Genomic DNA, 12,011 nt, shown 5'->3' with positions numbered 1-12,011 from the left:
TTATTTCACATTCGGGTTCTAAATTTCAAATCTACTTCAGTCTGGTAGTTTTAAGGACTGGGGCTGTTGGGGGAGGAGGTGAAGAAAATGTGATTTAATTCTAAGAAAAAGGGCTCAGAAACCTTCTTGGAAATTACCATTGTTCCCATTCATCACTGTAACTCCTAATTTGATTTGACGAATTAAATATAAATAAATCAGAACCATGTGGATCAAATTTATGTAAAAAATGCACAGGGGTTTAAAAATTAGAGAAGGGTTTCTTTCTAGCCAAACACATTTTCAGTTTTGCTGAACACAAGGCGCTGGAAAAATCTTGAGTTTGCCAAACCTGAGGAGCAGCCGCCAGGTTTCCTGAGCCTCCCTCAGACCTTCTGGGGTCTAAAGCAGAGATTTCTGGCCAAGACCTGAATTCCACAAGAGGCCCTGCCACAGAAGCAGGGGGCTGCGGGGGAGTGTGAGAGCCCGTTCACTCTCTGGTCTACAGCACCTGGCTTTCTTTGTGGGACTGAGTGGGTTGCAGCCCCTCCCCCAGTGCTCCCCAGCCAGGTCTGCCTCTTGCCTAATTAGGAAGCTTAAGGCTACAGTGTGCCACAGCGTCCTGAAGAGTGCGGAACTGGGAGGATTTGTTAAGTCTCAGGATTTGTTAGCGCCCAGGCCCTCTGCTTCGTCCTCTTTTCCAACAGTTCTCCCCCACCAGCCAAGCACACACAGTGTGTCCATTTTCTCAGACAGCTTGGCACAAGCCTAGGGCCTCACTCCCAGATGTTCTCGATTCCCCCACCCCTTTGGGCCTGTGACAGGCCCACTGGAGAGCTAGGGTTCCTAATTTCATCTTTCTTTTCCGGCCTCCACTCCAAGACTGTGCCCCAGTTTGGGCTCTTGGAAGAACAAGGCCTTTCTGTCTGGGGGCTCTTCTGGAGAGCCAACTCCCTCCCCCACGCCACAGCCCGGCCTCCTAGCCGGGCCAGACAGAACCGCAAGGAGGCCTCATTTTCTCTCCCTGCTTCATTCCTCCTTTCTGGTTTTTAGGAGTCTGTCAGCTGTTTCTTATAACTCCAAGTCACCCTTTCAGCTCATTCCTAAGAGGGTTTTTTCTTTTTTTTTTAAAAAATCTAGATAATATTCCTGTCCTTATCTGAAACAATCCTTTCATAGTAGACAAAGTGCTTGAGTCTGAGGTCTACCCCAACCACCAACAGAGCCCTAGCTGCTTTTCCTTCATCATGGGGCCTGGTGTGGCCTGGACCAGTGAATTATGGGGAGGAACAAGTATGAGCATCAGTGATCTCGCTGGCGTGAAGATCAGTAATGTTTCTCCCCTGCTTTCCTACTGTCTTCTCAAAGACTGTGGCACACTTAGGCACTCCCTGTGACCACTCTCGTATTGAAAGGGAATGTGTTTGTGAGTGCTGGTATTTCCCTTGCAAATGTAAAAGGTATTTATGGCCCTTCCATTTACATTTTAACATCTATCATCTTCTGAATCTTGGTGACTTTTTGTGCTCCATGCTACAATGCTTGTTTAGGAAAAGGATGTTTTTCTATTTTGTGCTTCTGCGGTCTAGTTTATAAGGAAATAATTCTAGGCTACCATGAGAAGGGAAGGTGGTTGTGCCTTGGCGAAGGAAGCTTTGCTCTGATTGCATGAGTACAGTCTAGAGAGGTGAATAACGTTTGTATGCCACGGATGTCTTCAAGTCTTTCTAAAGGGGTTGTTATCATCAGATGAGAGAGGGGAAACCACATTTATTTTTTAATGCCTACCGGGCATGGTAGTACACACCTTTAATTCCAGTACTCAGTAGGCAAAGGCAGGTGGCTATCTGTGACTTGGAAGCTGACCTGGTCTAAGTAGGAGTTGCAGGGCAGCCTGAGCTATAATATATAGATTTCGAAAAGGGGGAGGAGTGATATGTCCCCATGGGAATTAGAATTTGGGGCTGCTTACAGGTGATACTAGCTAAAGAATCCTTAGCCATAAACCTCGTTGCTTCCTAAGGGTTAGCAGTTCAGATAAAGGAGGGAAAATGATACAACAAAGAGTAAATAGGACATGAAGAAGGAAGCAAGAGTGTGTTGGGTGTGAAATAAAATTTGCCTTAGAGAGTGCTGTGTCTGCAAGATTAGGTAAAAGATCATTAGTATAATGAGGCTGATCACTACAGAGGTCTGTGAAGTGGGCCTGAAGTAGCCAGGGGCGTGGCTCAGCTAGCTGCGTGTGATGTGAGCTCTTGCAGGGGTGAGGAGCTGCAGACCGGAACTGAGACCATGAGGAGGTGAATTGGGGTGAGGATGTGAAAACTAAAGGAGTCATATCTGGGAGCTTTTTATTTTGTGTGTGTGTGTGTGTGTGTGTGTGTTCCTGTAATGTAACAGGAATTCACCTGATGCTCGATTCAATATACAGAGTGAAAGAGAAAACTTTATTTTATTAAGCACAGGATGGCAGTATGGTTCACTGGTTAAAGGGACCATCCTGTCTTCCCATGGCATGTGGTTAGCATGTGTCAGGCCCTGGTGTGATATTACTATACTGTGTCCCCCAACACACACACACACACACACACACACACACACACACACACACACAAAGACATTTTGCTTTCTAGCCTGAAAAAAGGGAAGAATTATTCCCATCTGAAGAAGAAAACTGCTCTTATACCTTTTCCTTATGAGTTTTCTGAATTTAATTTTTAAAATAGACACAAAAGTCTAGAGTCAGGATAACTTCCTAATTGTAGAGACTTAGGCTGGGAATCCCCGACAGCACTGAAAGCAGACAATGGGCTTCTTCCTTCCATCCAGCCCAGGTGGAGTTGACAGTTCTAGAATTTTCTTAGCCCCACCAAGGGATAACTTTCCTATTTACCTGCCAAGAGGCAGAAGCAGAAATAATGAGTGTAATGTGTACAAACAAAGACAAATGAGAAAATTCTAGATAGTTCAGTGTCCCATCTTAACCACATAAAGCAGTGCTTCTCAACCTATGGGTCACAGCTCTTTTGACAAACAAGCCTCTATCTCCAAAAATATTTAATTCATAACAGTATCAAATTACAGTTACGAAGTAGCAGTGAAAATAATTCTGGTTGGGGATCACCACAATGTGACAAACTGTGTTAAAGGGTGGAAGCATTAGGAAGGTTGGGAGTCACTGCTGTTGAGAGTGGGCTTGTGTTTTCCCCTGGCTGTCCTGGAACTCACTCTGTAGACCAGGCTGGCCTTGAACTCACAGAGATCCGCCTGCCTCTGCCTCCGGAGTGCTGGGATTAAAGGCATGCACCACCACTGCCTTTTTGCCTTTTGTTGGCTATAAACAGACCACTTTCAAAACTATTCACTTTCATGGTTCTGTTACTAATCTTTATGATTCTGCCATCCATAGACTGAGGTCTAGCTGCATGGTTCCCCCAGAATCCCTCCTATGCTCCCAATCAAATGCTGATTGGTTCGCATCCGAAGACCAGGCTAGGCTGGAAGAGTCTAAGATGATGGCTCAGTGGGCTGCCAGTTAGCACAGGCTCTCAGCTGAGAGTTTAGCCCAGGTGGCAACCGGTGGTGTATCCAAATGGTCTTAGGTACTCTGAGCAGCGAGCTTGGTTCCTGGAGAAACTGTCCCAAGAGCGAGTGGTTGAAGGGTCCTAGGCAGCATCTCACAGCTTCAGAAGCGCTGGCCTCTGAAGTTCCATATCTGTACCACTTCTGCATTCTGAGACCAGTGCTTGTGGAAGGAGGGACACACGGAGGCTGTCGCTTGATTTGCCATGAACCACTCCCTACCCCCAACCCCCCCCCACACACACACCATGAACTCTTGACAGGGTAATGACCACCCATCTATGAGGAGCAAACTAATGCAAGCTGATGAGTTAGCTGTTTAGTGAATTAAGAAAGGAAATCTAATCTGCTATGTAAAAGCAGATTTACAGAGAAGCTAATTAAACTTGGCTATAGGGGACTTTATCTCAGAGCAGGCCCTGTGAGTTCTGCTTGTTATTGGAAAATGTAGCCCGTTTTAGACAGAAAGGAAAAGCAAGTTTGCAATGCAGATACAGCTTTGTGTTTTTATAGTTCTCAAAGGGAGGCTTAGGATACAAGCTTCCAGCAATCTGTTGGGATTTTTGTTGGTGGTGGTGGTTTTGTTTTGTTGGTTTGTTTATGGTTTTTGGTTTTGAGACAGGGTTTCTCTGTGTGGCCCTGGCTGTTCTAGGACTTACTCTGTAGACCAGGCTGGCCTGGAACTCAGAGATCCACCTGCTTCTGCTTCCCGAGTGCTAGGATTAAAGGTGTGCCCAGTTTTTTTTTTATTATTGTTATTATTACTATTCCTAATGAACATTTACTTGAATACTTAAGTTTGTGTTTATAATTAGTTTGCTTTTATGTTTTTCAATGAGAGTGAAAATTCCAAAAATTGTGTAGCTATTAGGTCAAAAAGATACTTTTTATTTTTTTTAATTTTCTTTCTTTTTTGTGGCATAAGATAGTCTCAAACTAAGTGGAACTTGAGGAATAACACCCATGTCCTCTGGCCTATGTGTGCACATCATGGCATGCATACACCTGCATTCATGTGACACGTACATCACAGGACACATACATGCACACCTCATACACACACAGAAATCATGAGACTACAGGGCACATGATATCTTCAGTGTTTTCCAAAGTTGATCAATAGAATCTTGAGAATACCACTTCACATAAATATTTGGTAAAGAAAACACAGAAGTAGGTTTAGGGCCACTTTAGAAATTGTTAGAAATTCTGCCTTCTTCCCAAACTGAAACTTACATATCTGTCTTTTATGAAGTTCCAGTCAGTAATTCAAACATCAGTTTTTTATAGTCAAATATACTAAAACGCAATCCAAAGATACACTAGTTTGACATTTACATGCTGAGGAATGACGGCACAAAAATACTGAAAATTTTGTTCTCTGTAGTTAAACCATTATGCTTTTACATGAGCAGAATATTTCATATGTACAGTTAACACAAACCCTGAAGTTCATAGCAGGCAATAGTGTCTAATCTGAGTTGTGGTGTTTCGGGCACTTTGGCTGGCGTGTGTGGTGTGATAGTTCGTATAGTGTAAGAGAACATACTGTATGTTCAGAACCAAGACTGTGGTGGAGTCACGTGATACAGCGGGGGTGAGTGTGCTGCAAAGCAACTTAGATTAATTAATTACTGGTCAGATTTTGGATGAAATTTAGATTGTTGTGCATTCACAAGCCATTCATTGTTTCACATTTCATTTACAGGATCGTGCCCCACAGTTTGAGAAGTGCTGTATTAAGTCTAGGGTAATGGCTAAGAATTTTCATCTTTTAGATTTTTTTAAAGAATTCGCACTCTGTACCCATGCTGGCCCCAAACTCCCATTCATCCTCCTGCCTCAGCATCATAAATACTAGGATTACAGGCATGAGCCACAACACCTGGTTCTCAGTAGAGAGTTCTGAACTGCACCATCCCACAACATTTCTGACTATGTTTTAGAAACTTGATGTTATAATCCCAGAGTGGTCTTGGTATATTAACATAACCATACTCCAGTCCTAGTCATTCCTTCAATTTACAGGATTGGGACTACAACACATCCTACCTTCCATTTCACCAAGAATCTGTAGAGACCTTGGTTTCTTGCTGAGCAGTCAATAGAATTGATCTTGCCATACAGCAAGTGTCCCACAGGTTGCCACCACTAGTTAGGCTCACCTAAAGGCCACATGCACAGTGACTTGAGTAACCAGTCTCTTGCTGACTTGAGGCCTCTGAGAATCTACCTTTGTGAACAGCCTCGTAGTCATTTAGTCCCAAATAAACACACAGAGGCTTACATTAATTATAAACTGTTTGGCTTGTTACTCAGGTTTCTTATTGGCTAGCTCTCTCTTAATTATTAACCATTTCTACTAATCCGTGTATCTCCACTTGGTCTTGGCTTACCAGTGATGCCCAGGTCTCTTGTTTCCTCAGCAGTTTTATGGCATCTCTCTCACCTTTCTCTGTCTACCTTTCTCTGTCTCTGTTTGGATTTCCCTCCTGGCTAAATCCTGCCTGTCCACCTTTGGCCAAAACAGCTTTATTCATCAATCAGTAAGAGAAACATGTTATTCACAGCATACAGAAGGACATCCCCCATCAACTGTGGTCCTTTTAATCCCTGAATGGAAGTAGCAGCCATAAAATTAAGAGTCACAATCATTTCACTGCTTACACATTAGGTTGTCACAGTACTGTCCCCTCAACTGGATCAATTTGAGGCTGGAGTAGGGGGCCACCATTAAGCTGAAGATAATACATGCACAAAGAATGCTATGACATGCAAGCTGGTCACTCATATTTTGGTCACCGGTACTGATAGCCTTGTGTGATGAATTGATGAACAACCCATCCTGTTGGCACCTAGCCACTCAGGCTGGAGCTTCTTTGGGCCCTCATCTCCAGCAAGGGCACGTTAGAGAAGATGAGCTCAAGTGATGGCTGTGGTGGATTCTATCCCATTTGTGATCTACCTGCTCGAGCAACGGTTTCACCTAATGACAGCCCGCTGTCAGAGGCTCAGGAAACAAGGTGTAGTGAGTGTGTCTGTGTCTGAGTCCATCCATGGGGTTTCTTCCTATAGCTTACCTGCTTATGAGATGCCGGGTTTTGTGTGCTGGAAATGGACACCCTGTGTTCTAGGCATTGGCTATAACTTCAGGCTGTATTAACACTGTCAAATATTGTAGCTGATTTTGAAGCTTTGGGGTCTCTTATCCACTCTCTAAAAGTCAAATGTTTGTGGACTTTAGAGAGAGAGGAGACGAAAAAGCCCCCAAGAGTGTCTGTGGTATATTTCAGATATGATACTACCCATGGCCAAAACAAACAGCCAGGTCCTTTTGGGTCGTTTGAGCAGCCAAAGTATTTGTGATGTGTGTCACTGGATTGATTTTTCAGCCAGTGCCCTGAAGTCACATGGCCAGTCACATCAAGGTTTAAACCATCCTGTGAGGAGAGTCAGACAATGTCGGCACCCTGAACACACCCAGTAGTCAGTTTGCCCCCACCTTCCATTTCGGAAAGGGACACACTAGAGGCTGAAGAGGCAAGCAAGCCTGTCCTTTGCCACTGCCCAGCAGAAGTTCCATCCTGCAACCAAACCAAATAAGGAAAAGCTCTCCAAGCACACGCACCCTCTCTCACCTCCAGGCATTGACCCTGCCATTTCTCTCCCATGGCAGACCAGCAGTGTCCAACTTCTCCCGCCTAACACCCACAGTCTGAGGACTTGCCCCCCACCCCCCAGACAAGATTCCTAGCATCACTTCTTAGAATTGTAAAAGAGCAAAGTTATTTGGCTGAGGCAGAAGTCCGTCTGAAACCCATTCAACTGCCATTAGGTGTGGCTCTGACTTTGTGACATGTCGTGTAGGTTAGAGTCTCTATAGAGAATTTGGATGCCATCCTGGTGGCATGACACAATGTCCGTCTTAAGACACTCTATTTGATTCATAGGACCAAGAGAAAGCAGGCTGGGGTGTTTCTTCTGGTATAAGACCTTGCAAGTTCAAGGTTTGGATTAGCTAGGATGAGACTTAATGTGGCTTTCTTTCCCACTGGCCTTTGGTGGTCTTTATCTTGTGAACCACCTCTGACTCTCCTGGCAATGACACTATAGGAAGTCCTAGTCATTGTTATTGTAAATGAGACTTTTGGAACTGAACCCCAGGCTCCCAGAGTACCCTCTCATCCCTTTGTTTCCACCCAGCATCTTATCCTTGGTGTTGCCACTTTGAGACCGGAGCTGTGGTGACGATGATCCACTCAGGTGATTCCCCCCCCCCCCCCACATCCACACACACACTCCACCCCATGGCCTTCATAACAGCTTTGTGAGAAGAGGAGAGCTAACATAATCTGATTTTCCTTGATTTTCAGTTAAAAAAAAAAAAGAAGTGATCGCAGGGCCGTCTAGCTCAGTTGGGGCATTGCTAGCTGGCTTGCACACGACCCTGGGCTTAATCCTCAACACGGCAGTGCTGCACAAAACCAGGCAAGGTGGTGGGTACCTGTGATCCAGCACTTATGCTCATGAGGTCAAGGTAGATTATCAAAAGCTCAAAGTCATCTTCAACTACATAGTGAGTTCAAGGTCAGCCTGGGCTACAGGAGACCTATCTCAAATAAATAAAGTCCCAAAGATTTATGAGAAACTGAAGCTTGAAGCCATGAGTCCTCTTCCCTCCTCAAGCCACACAGAGCTTGTCATTGTCCCACACTGCACACTCACTCACCAGGAGAAAAAGGTGCAACAAATTTGCTGAGATAATGAAGACATAAAAGCCGTAAAGGTTGCCAGGGTATGGTGGCTCAGACCTTTGACCCCAGCACAAAAGCTGTAAAGGTATCCCCCCAGAGAAGCCATGGAGCTGGGCCAAGTGGGAAAACTGGTGAGGTCCTCTCTTAAATTAGTTCAAGACACCTAAGTCAGCTTGCAGTATTGTGATCTCTTGGCATGCCAGCAAAATATCAGTAATAGGACAGAGAGAGGGCATGTAGCACACACACGCTGAGACAGCAGTCTACAGCCGAGCGCTAAATGGAGTCACAAGCTGCTGTGTCACGTGGGTGTCGCTGATGACGGTAAGCACATCTCTGAATGCTGGGAAGCTAGAGCTGTGGGCTGTCAGCACTTTGATTCATCCCGGGCGGGCGTATTAGCCAAGACTCTTGTCCTCCCACTCATTCCCCTTACCGTGCACCGAGTGTGTGTCTTGAGTATAGGAGAAGGAAATGCGAGAGTCTCCTGCTTCTGCATCAACAGCCTATTGCATTTTGGTAACTGTTTGGCCACGTCAGAGTCAGCAAGCTATGCCTGTTGGATCACGCTATGAAACTAGTGTCTTATGGATGGGTCTGTAATAAGATGATGACGTAGGTCATCAAGGCAGACATCAGCTCTGTCTAGCAGCAGTCGATACCCAGAGGTAGTAGTGGCTGGGAAATCAAGACCTCTCTGCTGTTTAGATAACAGGTGGCCTTTGACTTGGTTGGTTTGGTTTGGTTTGGAATCGCTTTATTCAATGCTAGTATACAACTGTATTTTGAATTTGGATCTTTTACCTGGCTAGCAGGATGAAGTGTAATATGAATAATATTCTCTACCACTGCTGGACAGTGGCACTGAGATCACAGTGCCTGGACAGACAAGGTCGCAGGAGAATAGCTCCGCTGTGATGTATCATAGGTTATGTGCACAGAGTGCATCTTCAGCTTACCATACATTCAATTTAATAGTGGGTTGATCAGACATAACCCCTTTCCTAAGTCAAAGAACATCTGTGTATCACTCTAACTTAATACAAGATTCCCAGCCGGGCAGTGGTGGCGCACACCTTTAGTCCCAGCACTCGGCAGGCAGAGGCAGACAGATCTCTGTGAGTCTGAGACCAGCCTGGTCTACAAGAGCTAGTTCCAAGACAACCTCCAAAGCCACAGAGAAACCCTGCCTCAAAAAGAAAAAAACAAGACTCCCAAGGCTTCTTCTAGTTGCCCCTCCCTTCCTTCCTTTGTAGACCGGAACAAGGAGGGGAAGCCATTAGGAACTCTCAGTGTGATTTCTAGCCTCTTTCCCCCAAGGTGTTCCTTGCACCTTGCAGCACGTTCTTCCAGACGTCTTGGTTCTGTTGAGCCTCTGAGCCCACTAGATTCATGTGAGGCTTCCAGGAACAAGAAAAGCTATTTCAGGAAATGAACAGAGGAACCTGGCGGGGGAGGGGAGGCTGCTTCTCATTGAGGAAGATCTACAGCACCCTCAGGGAAGGAAGGTCCGCCATTATCACTGTCGTCCACTGAAGCCCTGGTTGCTGGCAAGCCTAAGTGCAGAATGGGATGGCTCGCACACCAGTCCAATTTTTCTGAAAGCATTTTCACAGAGTGTTCTGCATCACAGGTTAATGCACAAGACCAGAGCTGTAAGTGGAAAGTTGGCAAAGTCCTTTGGAAATTGGCTGAAGGGCAGGAAACAAAGGATAGCAGTAAAAAACCTAAAAGGCTGTTAATTGTGGAGTGCCTCAGGGAATGGGCTTGCTACCGGCTTTGTATTATTTACATAAAAATTGTGTGAAAAAAAAAACCGGTATTGAAAGGGATTTTCGTGCTGGCTAATGAAACCGCATTAGTACTCGGAGGGTGGGAATGCGCTTAAAACTGGTGAAGATTCCCATTGCTGACAAAATTGAAGAGCAGCATCTTTGAGCATGCTGGTATGAACCCACGTGGTTCCACTGACCAGATTTCCATCAGGTGACTGGGGCAGGCTAATTTAGGCGGAAGGAATCAAGCGGCCACTTCTTGGACCAGCAAACAGCATTTTGAAGCCATGTGGGCACCCTGTTCACAGGACAGATCCTGATCCGGTGTTATCTTCAGACCTGGAAAGATCTGTTTTAGGAAGGACAGAGAGGCAAATGGAAACTCCTCTTAACTACAGATATAAGACTGAGCCAAAGCCACCTACACTCTCCACCTCCCCTGTTACTTAATATTTCCTGTTCGGCGGAGCTAAGATGATCGCCGCAGCTTATTGTAGATTAGCCTCAGTGGGAAGCTAGCCAGCTCCCACTGAACACATTCCATTCTCATGGAATTAACATGGCGAGGTAGGACTTGGAGTTGGGAGCCCAGGAGTGACATTGACTGTCCTTCCCAGAGTCTCAGGAGACTAATTGTGTCTGGCATCACAGAGTCTACAGAGGTTTTAATTTCCAGGCTCAGTAGGACTCTTGTGACCTTGCTACTCCAAGTGTGGTCCAAGCATTTGCCCCTCTGACATCACCCTGGAACTGTAGGTTCTCATGCTCTACCTCCAAACTTAAGAAGCATCTGCTTGTGCTCAGGCTCCTTGGCTGACTGGTCCATACATCAACATTTGAGGAAGGGTGGCTCCAACACACCCAGCAACCATATATATATAAAGCCATATAGTTTCAGGCTCCCCACCAGGTTGTCCCTAAAGGATGTCACTGGCCTAGGCAAATCATTGTAGAACAAAGGCTGCATTTGAACCATCTGGTAGACCTCTTATAATCCCGCTACCTACACTGGAGATGACCAGATGCCACCAGTGTAACCATGGGGAGGGACACAGGAGCAGCAGCTTATGCCACATTCTCTTCTCTTCTCAACACTCCCCCAGAGCTTTTTCCGGGCATGCAGGGTAAAGGGATTGAGAGAGGGGAAGTGGGTGAGTCATTAAATTGATGTTTGTCCTCGTTCTGTGAAGTAATGTAAGCAGGGAGACTCTGCAGAATCAGGAAAGCATGGCTATGAAACCCCCAAACTTCTCTTTGTGCTCTCTGGCTCACGCTAATGAGACTTGCATCTTAGTTCTTTCTGGTTTTCCAGAGATGCTCCATCCTTTGTAAAGAGTTTCTTAGGCCAGTACTGTAATATCACTATCATTCAAGGTACGAGAGGAAAGAAGGTATCAAACTTGTCTCTTAGCATGCTTTGGAACTGTAGCTTGAGCCCCCAGATGGTGGTGCACACCTTTAATCCCAGCACTCAGGAGGCAGAGGCAGGCCAATCTCTGTGGGTCTGAGGCCAGTCTAGTCTACAGAGTGAGTTCCAGGACAGGCTCCAAGACTATAGAAAAACCCTTTCTGAAATAAACAAACAACTGAAATGCAGTTTGAACTTTCATCTTTTGAGCTTTGCTCTTTTGTGACTTGTCCATATTGGAGTTTGTCAACCCCAAGTGTAATATCAGAACTTCATCCTTACTGGAGGGAGGGGGAGTGTTGTAGCCATTGTACCTTAGAGAAAATAGGCAAGAATGACTTCAAATACGTTATGTACTAAACAAAGTATGTCTCCTTAGTCCTTAATAAACATGCCTGGAGCCATTTCGTAAAATCCCAAATGGACTTCATCTCCCCTACAGACTGTTTCTTAAAATGGAAGAACCTATTTTTTTAACTTTATATTTATAGCAATTGGGAAAGGGTGGCTCAT

At 45.3% G+C, this 12,011-nt stretch overlaps 1 protein-coding gene across 2 annotated transcripts in view; it reads left to right on the top strand.

The window, feature by feature from the left end:
• Ppm1h (protein phosphatase, Mg2+/Mn2+ dependent 1H) overlaps positions 1-12,011 on the top strand; it is a 235,411-nt gene that overhangs the window by 204,957 nt on the left and 18,443 nt on the right. The gene's annotated exons all lie outside the window — the stretch shown is intronic.

Source organism: Mesocricetus auratus, unplaced genomic scaffold, assembly GCF_017639785.1.
Source record: "Mesocricetus auratus isolate SY011 unplaced genomic scaffold, BCM_Maur_2.0 Super-Scaffold_100011, whole genome shotgun sequence".
Classification (NCBI taxonomy): domain Eukaryota; kingdom Metazoa; phylum Chordata; class Mammalia; order Rodentia; family Cricetidae; genus Mesocricetus; species Mesocricetus auratus.
This window is presented reverse-complemented; position numbering and strand designations above follow the sequence as displayed.